General features: G+C 34.8%; 1 pseudogene; it reads left to right on the top strand.

The window, feature by feature from the left end:
* Positions 1 to 8,934: 8,934 nt before the first annotated feature.
* LOC103604269 lies at positions 8,935 to 9,306 on the top strand (annotated as a pseudogene).
* The last annotated feature ends 1,201 nt before the right edge of the window (positions 9,307 to 10,507 follow it).

Here is a 10,507-nt window from a genome sequence, read left to right as displayed (position 1 = left end):
GATGCAGCTGTAGCTGGGTCTGTACGACATTCAGGTGAGGTTCTTGGTTACAGCATAGTGGGCCACAACCGGACAAATATGAGTGCCTAACAGCAGCAGCCAGGCTAGACACAGCCGGGTAAGTACGAGTGCCTCAACATAATCAAGCAGTGATGGGAAACATTAACTCAGTCGAAGCTGTTATAATTTACATATAATCTATACATGTACTGGGAAGATATGATTCTAAAATTAATAAAACGAACACCAAACACCATTGAAAATTTCATTGTATTAACTATAATTTGAAAAAATGATTAAATTACCCTAATAAAATACCAAAACAGAGAGATAAATGCTAAGTGTCCTCACCACACATACACACACGAACGGTAACTATGTGAGATGATAGATGAATTAATTAATTTGACTGAGGTAATCATTTCACAATGTACATGTGTATTATAACACTTTATACTTTGAAAAAGTACAATTTTTATTTGTTAATTATACTTCAATGAAGCTGAAAAATATAAATAATTCTCAGAAGGCTATTAGCTCAAGAACAAGATGAGTCATATATGTATGTGTACATGTATGTGTACATTGTACATATATATTTTGGTTAATCAGCTTAACCCTGCTGTATTTTAAATTTGAAGTGGTGTTTCTATTTTGAAGTTTGGGTGCTAAACCGAAGAAAGCATTCTGGCTCGATGTCACCAAGGGGAACTTATGTTATCCATAGGATGACAATAAATGTGTCCCCTGGGAAAACAGTAAAAAGGAGCATTGATCAAGACTGGGAAGAAACACTGAAGATAACGTGCAGCATGCTGAAGTTTTAGCATGAATGCACAGGACAGGATAATTTGCATTCAAACCATTGCAAATAAACTCGGTAGCTAAGTAAGAGCTCTTAGTAATGGTTTGAGACTCACTCTGATGCTTTGAATGTGTTGACTTCCTCTGTTTATTTTATGACATAACAAATAAAAAATTGTCTTCATCCTCAAGAAAAAGAAAGATGTGACCTTGTACAATCATTTGTGATTTTGTAGGGTGTCTTTGTTTGAAAACATGTTACTAAAAGCTGAGACCCTGGTGATGTTATGCAGGCTTGAGTAATCCAGTACCACTCCAGGGCAATGATTCTATTAGTAATGTTACTAATCAGGTCTCTCAAAGCCAATGTATTTGAGGTTAGGATTTAGATTAGAAATGGTTTAACTTTAATACCTCTGATGTTTTTGAAATGATATTGGTATAGCTTTATTCATATTCTCCCAAAGTTACAAAGGCCTACCATAAAGGATTTTGAAAATGAAGAGCTACTTTTTGGATAATATAGCAGCAGTATATTAATTAGCTATATGTGTTTCTGGATGAGCTTCTTTTTTGTGAGTGAGGTAGTGAGGTTTTTTTTTTTTTTGGTGGCTGGTTTGTAAGGTGATCCAAGTCCTTGGCCTTTGTGTTATAACACCATATTCTAACTAACTGGCCAGCTCCTTGAATGAGTGTCTTTTGTGGGTTGTTATTGTAGTTAAGGTTGTGCATACAAACAACAGCAATTAAAAGAACATACCTGACTTCTCCTACTCATCTCCAATTGTTAATAAGGACAAATAAAACGAAAGATAACTCATACATGAATGCACACAAAAACACATTCACGAAGGCATGGATCAATACATTATTCACTCATACATTATATATTTGCTTTTACATTAGCAATAAAAAGTTTTAAGTCTATACAATTCAGTAATCTACATAAAAGAAGATTACTGATAAATAAAAGCAAATGACAGTTAACATTATACTGTATATTTCCATGAAAAAGCTCTGAATATTAAAATAAATAAATAAATAAAACTTGGCTGTGTTTAAGTATATTTATAATCTAGATTTTCAAAGAATGGCAACATTATTTTGTTTGCTCTTTGCCTCTGAAGACTAGAACATATAAAAATACTTAAAAATTCATACAAAAAAAGGGCAGGCAATAACAGTATTTTACAAGTCAATATATGTGTATAATTTCAGAAAAGTCACCCATGACTTTTTGAAAAACATCTGTGGTTTATGTTTTCCTTCAATCCCTTGAAATAGGATCAAAGTAGAAATTAGAAAGTCAACTACTTTCCCAGATTTCTCTAACAATATTTTAATCCTATTAAAAATCGAACTTCTGATTTTCCTCTATACCCCAGAAAGAAGTACCTATATTTAGAAGTTGAGTCACGATGTTGACTCATAACTGTACTATATGAAGATGTTCTTACTGTGATCTGCTATCCTGTAAGCTTTGGTTGATATATTCTGTATTTTATTAAATGTCCTTTTGTGGATATCAATCTTTATTAATTCAATAACACACATTTATTGACTACCTATGATGTGCCAGCCACTGTATTATCACATAATAATAAGCAAGGCAAGTTTGTATGTACAGGAAAGGGTACACACATACATTGGAACACTAGTAATATATACCACAGATGTAAATAAGCCTTCAAAATTTAAGTCTCTTGCATAATACATGTTTGTAAGAATACCTAGGAATTTTCAGGTTCCTTTCATTTATTTTTCATTGAAACATAACTGATCATACATATTTGTGAGGTAGAAAGTGAATATCAATACTTGTGTACAATGTGTGGTGATCAAATCAGGATAATTACTATAATTGTAATTACAAAATGTAACCAATCATTCTTTGTTCACACCATTTTCTTTGCCTCAAGGATAAAGATGAATATATCTAAAATTGTTGTCCAAACTGTTACATATGATGTAAATATTAGTTTTTATTGTTTTGAAGCTATAAAAATAAGCCCTGTCTTCACAGAAAAACTGGAATGTCACCTTCAGACATAATAGTGTCTTCTAAGAGCATCTCTTTAATGTCCCTATTTGATGTAATCACTGCCTGGCTTGTAGTATATAGTGAGTTGTATGATGTGTCCTTATCACATAGTGCTGTACTGTCATCTATTTAATTGATGAGAGGCACTCCCTAGGAGTATGAAAAATACGTTACATAGTAGTCTCTGTACAGAGCAAACTTGGAACTCTAAAAGTTACATTGCATCGATTTACTAAGAACACAAATTGTTGTCTCTGTCACAAAACCTGTAAGAGAAAAAAAAAAAAAATACGTTACATAGTAGTCTCTGTACAGAGCAAACTTGGAACTCTAAAAGTTACATTGCATTGATTTACTAAGAACACAAATTGTTGTCTCTGTCACAAAACCTGTAAGAGAAAAAAAAAAAAAATCAAGAATAAGCTAACTGATGCTATTTTTGTCAAGTGTACTTATTGTTTATCAGTGGGTCTCCAAATCCATGATAGCACAGATATTAGGAAAAGCTCTAGGTCATGACAGTATTTATTAGCAAGCTATAGAGTTGGCACAGCTGGAATTTTAAAATGACATAAAGCCTACACAATTATTAGCTCTCTGGTTTGCAAATTCAAACAAGTCAGGTCAACCGTTATGCTATGCATGTGTATAATGAGGCCATGTAGATAGATTTTAGTTTTGTTAACATCAAGGGGCTTATATGATATTATTCAAGCATGTATTTAGCACTTGGAGGGTTAAAAACACCTCCATGTTTTCTTTGGGAAAAGCACTGTGCTAGGTACTATAGGCATACCAAGATAGATAAATACGTCCTTGCTCTTCAGAAGCTCAAGGCCTAGTTGGAGAGTTTGACATCTGCTAAATATGGTAAAAACTATACAAAATATCCAAGGCTTAAAGAGGTAGAAAACAGAGATAGACTTAAGCTAAGGAAAGCATGTTGGAAGGAATGAATTAGAATTGTGTCTCAAATATCCATAAGACATTTAAAAGCAAGACTTTCTAGATTTTAAAGTTATAAGTGAGGTTTGGAGTAAGGAAAAATAAAAGGGAGTTATAAGACTAGGAAATATATTCATGTGTTCAGAACTGGAGATAGATATGTAATATTTGGATATCTGCATATCCCATTAGTAAGTTGCAGTATTGTTAAAGGCAATCATAGAAACATAAAATGAGGTTTGGTAGGGGTTTTAAAAATAACCTACTCACTTTCACTTTTTCTGTCTTGGAGTTTCTAGTTTGTATAACCCCCCTGACCTTTCACAGTGGGAATTCTGGGGAAATTGCCTCTCTAGAAGTCTTGAAAACTGAGAATAACAGAGTTCTCTTCTTGTTTGCTCCTTATGTTCATGAAGAAACCAAGTTCATGGGTTTAAATATGACTTGTTCTTTCACAGGTAGAGATAATGTCCTTATGGCCTACAACAAAAATATAGCAAAAAGTTATGAAGAATGTGGAGCCACTTATATTTTTTAAATCAAAACAAAGATTATAATTTAGTATATAAATGCAAAATACACTCAAAAATGAAATTGTGAATTCAACTTTGTATTTTGTTTTTAGGGTTTGTAGAGAAAAGAAACAGTAAATGTAGTATAACAAAGGGTTAAAAAAACTCAATATTCATGTAAAAATTACCTCTTAATTTTTAGTATAGATTGAATTTAATATGGCTCTTTCCCTCTCTGTGGTTTTTTTTTTATTGTTTATTTACTCTTTTACTTTACTGATGCTGTCAAAGTTAGCTTTAAATATTATTTTAATAAAATGATTCTTTATTTCTTTATCACTTTATTAAAATGAATCTTTATTTCTATTAATGAATTTCTTTAAGTGAATATTTTAGACTGTAGAAGGCTTCCTTAAACAGCCAATGAAATAGCAAAATATCTATATGGTCCTTAAGGTTTTGTTTTTAGGGTTTGTAGAGAAAAGAAACAGTAAATGTAGTATAACAAAGGGTTAAAAAAAACTCAATATTCATGTAAAAATTACCTCTTAATTTTTAGTATAGATTGAATTTAATATGGCTCTTTCCCTCTCTGTGGTTTTTTTTTTATTGTTTATTTACTCTTTTACTTTACTGATGCTGTCAAAGTTAGCTTTAAATATTATTTTAATAAAATGATTCTTTATTTCTTTATCACTTTAGTAAAATGAATCTTTATTTCTATTAATGAATTTCTTTAAGTGAATATTTTAGACTGTAGAAGACTTCCTTAAACAGCCAATGAAATAGCAAAATATCTATATGGTCCTTAAGGTGGAGTGGGCCTATCTGACAACACTGTTCTTTTTATTCTAAGCTAAGATATTGTGTCACTATCATGACAAGATTCATGTCATATTAATCCCATAAAAAGAATGCATTCAGGGCCGGCCCGGTGGCGCACTGCTACAGTGCTCCGCTTGGGAGTGCGGAGGTGCTCCCGCCGAGGGTTTGGATCCCACATACAGACCGGTTTCCGCTCACTGGCTGAGCGAGGTGCGGGCGCGATACCGAGGGTTGCAATCCCGTTGCCGGTCCCGGTCTGGTACAGGCGCGACACTGAGGGTTGCGATCCATTGCCAGACATGAAAAAAAAGACAAAAAGGAAAAAAAAAAAAAAAGAATGCATTCAACTTAATATGAGAGTCAACTTTATATGTGAATCTCTATTTAAAGGCACAAATGTTATTTCAACTTCCTGTTTTAAAAATATCACTTATTGTTGTTTAGTTTGTTTCTCTTTTATTTAATATTAGAGCCATTGACTACGGTGAATTTGTTTTAATTTATGCCCGCCTGTTTAAAAAATAATTTATTTTGGCCAGTTTTACTACCCTCACTGTAGTGGATTGAATTATGTCCCCCCAAAAAGGAATTGAAGCTTGAATTGTCTCCCAAGTTTTATGTATTAGAAACATAGCCTCAACGGTGGCTGTTAAGAGGGTGGGAAATCCTATTATGATTATTGAAAGGTGGAGCTCTGAAGGGGTGATTGGATTGTATGGCCATGCAATAGTGAAATGATTGAAAGTGGTGGTCAGGGGCATGGTTATAAGGGCTTTAAAAGAAGAGGAGAGTGTGGAGTATATTAACATTAATAAAGCAAATGTACTTCACAGGGCCTAGCTTCCAATGCCCTGTAGTTTCAGGTATAGCCTAACTTTTTAAAATTATACATAGAAATGTTAAGCTTGCAAAAGACAGGATACTTTCCCTGGAAAAAGGCTTTGTTGTAGATAAAGAATTGTAACACAGCAAAATTGCTGGCTCCAAGGGCAGCTAAACCTAATGATTGTTTCTGTGACAATTATCTTACTGTTCTTTTTGTAACCACCTATGTTCCTTTTCTGTAACTTTCTGTCCTGGAGAATAAATACTGAGAGAAAACTGGAGTTCAGTGTTAATTTTCTGAGGAATGCCTCTCTCTTGAGGGTTCATGGGAAATGAACCCCTTTGGGGCTTCTCACTGCTCAGAAGAAATGGGCTTTGAGTAATCCTTTGCATCTCCATCACCCTCCGGGATAGGTGACAAATGGTGCCCTGTGTGAGGAATTCTGACTCCACAGATCAGAGACTGACCTGACAAGCCTTGGAAAGGAAAAGGATGTCCAACATTTGTATTTACTCATCCCGGTAATGGAATACTCATCCTGGTAAGGGATTCACAGGGGGCTTTTGATTAGCAATTGCACACCTGTGGCAGGTCAACCTAGCTTTCAACCCAAAGGTTTTTTTTTTGTTTTTTTTTTTCACATTTAAAACATGGAAAATCCTTTAAAAAAAAGGGAGACTCAACATAAATTACAACTTCAATGTCTCCTTAAAGTAGTTGACTATAAAGTTACTGAATGGCAGCTTGTAAAAGGGTTAGTGGTTATTAGACAACTATATCCTTGGTACCCCAAAGAAGGGAGCCTTGACATAAAAATTGGGGAACAAATTGATCACTGGTTAACTTATACAATGGGTCTCATCAAGGCATCCCATCTAACAACTTGGAATCTATGTCAAGTCACTTTGAGATCTATTCAAGACCTAAACAAAAAACAAAGACATGTTTATGTCACTGAAAAAAGATAAAACTTAATCTTTGCCCGGAACCGAAAAACCTGTTAATTGGACAAACTAAAGTAAAAGAAGTTAATATTTCTTTGCAAGGTTAGTTTTCTTTGAGCATGTTTTCTTTTCTTAACTGCATGTGCTTCTCTTCTTCACCAAAGACTCTGAGGCTTTATGAGAAACACAGCCTTGGCTCCAACCAGACCTCCTTTTGGGTCTGCTGCCTTTCTCTTAAAACCCCAAAAGTCAAATGGCTTCATCTATCTCTGTTTAATAGCTCAGCCCTTAAGCTCAGTAACTCATTTGAGAAACAAAAACTAGACTAAAATCTCTCTGTTTAACTAGATGGTCTCAAATTTTCTGGCATCCAGCTGGTTATTTTCAACAGACTTCTAAATTTTCTTCTAGGTTCATCTATGTATTTCTTCACAAAATCCTATGGTAGAGTTCTATGCCATTTTTTTAAAAGAAGAAAACTTTCTCTACATCTCCTTGAAAAGTCTTGTATACTTTGCTTTGCAATGTAAATTCATCTCCTTGAAAAGTCTTCCATACTTTGCTTTGCAATGTAAATTTGTTACCTTGCTTTCTCTAAAACAGGGTGAAGCCTCAAGATAAGCTTTAACATTCTTTAGAAACACAATTTAAATCTGACTGTCCTTTTAAACTAGAGGGTTTTCTATTTTATCTGTCTCATTACATTTTAAATGAAACCTATAAAATCCTTATTGTTTCTGTTTATGTCTATATATATATGTACATAAATGTATGTTATGTCTACATGTTCATATGTTCATGTATGTATGTGTGTTTGTATTGTCTGCATGGCACCAAATTAGCTTATTCATTAATGTATTCTCATTAAATAAATAAGTTTTCTTTCCAAGTTCATGTGACTTTAATTTTCTAAAGTTTTGATAAAATAAATATGTTTTCAAAATTTGATTTAAACCTTTTGCCTAAATTTGTCTTTAGGTCAATACGTCTCCTCCCTATCTCAGCTCTGCCTCCGGGCCATGCTGGGAGACACAATATCTTTCAGACATTATCTTTGTGAACGCTGCCCTCTGCTTTAAGCTACACATGGCCTCTCTGGATTCCAAATAGCCCTAAATGCCATGTGGATACTTGGGATCCAGGACGGCTAGTGAAAGGACGCCTATGCCCAATATCTTATAGGCCCCAGTTAACATTATCTGATAAGGGTATAGATTTAATACACCAAATTTTTGAGTAGTCCTTTGTGGCTCCATCACCTTGGGGGGAGAGGTGACAGGAGAGTCTGTATCTCTCTCTCTCTCTCTGCTCTCTCTGCTTCCACCATCTTGAAATGTGAGACCTCTGGGTCCCTGTTGCCACCACCAGATGGACTTTGGACTTCCCAGCCTCAGAAACTGTAAGCAATAAATTTTGTTTTCTTTATAAATCGCCCAGTTTCAGGTATTTTGTTATAAGCAACAAAAAAAAAAAGACTAATACACTCACTAAAATATTTATATTTAATAAAGTACATGTCAAATACTAACTGAAAATATCGTATAAAATGAGGTTCCTAGGAAAAGTTCTAGTAGTTTATGATTCTTACCACGGGTATTGCAAAACGCAACCACAAAGGAAAAAATCAATACAAGAAAGGGTGGTATTTATATTATGTATAGGTCAAGATTCCAAGTGAGTTTTAGAGGTGGGAGAAAATGTTGAAAACACCTTTTTGGTGAAAATTATCAGTTTTTTTCTGACAAAACCGAAAGAAAAAAATTCCGGTAGACAAACTTGTTATGGAGAGGAGGTCATTTTTATTCTCCCCAATACACATGAAAAGTACAGAAGGCGTGTGTGTGTGTGTGTGTGTGTGTGTGTGTGTGTGTGATCCAAATTTTTATGACAATCTAAATATGTCATAAAAATACCTTTCAAGTACTCCAAACTAAGAATGTCAATGGGAAAGGAAGGGTAAGTAGGGGTAAGTAGCTGAACTACAACTAATTTCTCACCCCTAGAAATGCTCATGAAGAAAAACAAAATAACCTCTTTGGTCTCGGAGGCAGAAGCGAGATGACGAAGGGAACGTCATCGTTTGGAAAGCGTCGAAATAAAACGCACACGTTGTGCCACCGCTGTGGCTCTAAGGCTTACCGCCTTCAGAAGTCGACCTGTGGCAAATGTGGCTACCCTGCCAAGTGCAAGAGAAAGTATAACTGGAGTGCCAAGGCTAAAAGACGAAATACCGCTGGGACTGGTCGAATGAGACACCTGAAAATTGTATACCGCAGATTCAGGCATGGATTCCGTGAAGGAACAACACCTAAACTCAAGAGAGCAGCTGTTGCAGCATCCAGTTCATCTTAAGGATATCGGCGATTAGTCATGCAATAAATGTTCTGGTTTTGAAAAAGAAAAACAAAATAACGATGTGGTCAAATCCCCTTGTAAATATGCTAATCTGACCTCCTGATGGTATTTACTACTGGAAACCTAATGGAGAGTTATTATCTATGAAATACTTTTAAAAGGATATAGCTAGTTTGTCTAAATGGCTGATAGATAAATCTCAAATTTATGGACCATAGGCTGCTAGGAAGTGTCAGTGGCAGCTGGTAGTTATCAGAGTATAAATGAATATATTACATCACTAAAATGACACCATTTGTGCAGGTGGTGCCTGGAGGCATCTCTTAAGAACGTGCATGTTAAATGTGAATGAAAGCCTATTCTAATGTAAGAAATGTAAGAAGAAAGGATCTGAGAAGCTGGTCTTAGACATTGCCATATTTATTAACTGGTGACTTGTGATTGCCTTTATTCTTTGAACTGTTAGTAAAACTTTGTTAAGTGTACAAGATGTGTTTCTGTGAATTGACCTTTGTGTTATCTCAGTGAGCATACAAAGTAAATGTTTTATTTGAACATATGAACTATCCAAAGATGTTAATAATCCTGTGCTTAAGTAGTTCTGCTATTCAGAAATCACCTTCTTAGCTATAATTGGTGAAAGTTTAGAGAGAAATTTTTGAAAAACGATAATCTCAGGCAACCAGCAGTTGCACTTTTTGCCATTTATTCTGTAACTCTAAAACATATCTTCAAACAAAAGCTTGTATATGAATGTCCATAGCAGCATTTTTCATAATAACCCCAAATTTGGAATAGCCCACATATATGTCAATGGCTGAATGGCGTTGCTTTGCCTCACATGGATTTGTCACCTTTCTCCCCTGGGTGATGGAGATGCAAAGGATTACTCAAAACCCATTTCCTCTGAGCAGTGAGACATCAAAGGGGCTAAATTCCCCAAACCCTCAAGAGAGAGGCATTCCTCCTTTGGGAAATCAACACTGAACTGGGGTTCTGTCTCAGTATATATTCTCCAGGCCAGAAAGTTACAGAAAAGGAACATAGGTGGGGTTATGGCTAAGTATAGTTTAACAATAGAAGCTGGTAACATCTGTGAAATAACAAAGTGGCATTCCATAACGCAATTTGCAAAAGTTAAGTTAATCCACCAACAAAAGGTTGTTTGTTGCAAATACTGTGTTTTCCTACAGCAGTTTCCTCAGTATTTTTACATAACAACAAGGCAACTTTCTTAACACATCAATTAGTAGGT

This window comes from Galeopterus variegatus, unplaced genomic scaffold (assembly GCF_000696425.1).
Source record: "Galeopterus variegatus unplaced genomic scaffold, G_variegatus-3.0.2 Scaffold5058, whole genome shotgun sequence".
In the NCBI taxonomy this organism is placed as follows: domain Eukaryota; kingdom Metazoa; phylum Chordata; class Mammalia; order Dermoptera; family Cynocephalidae; genus Galeopterus; species Galeopterus variegatus.
Note: the sequence above shows the minus strand (reverse complement) of the source record. Positions and strands in the feature narration are given on the sequence as shown.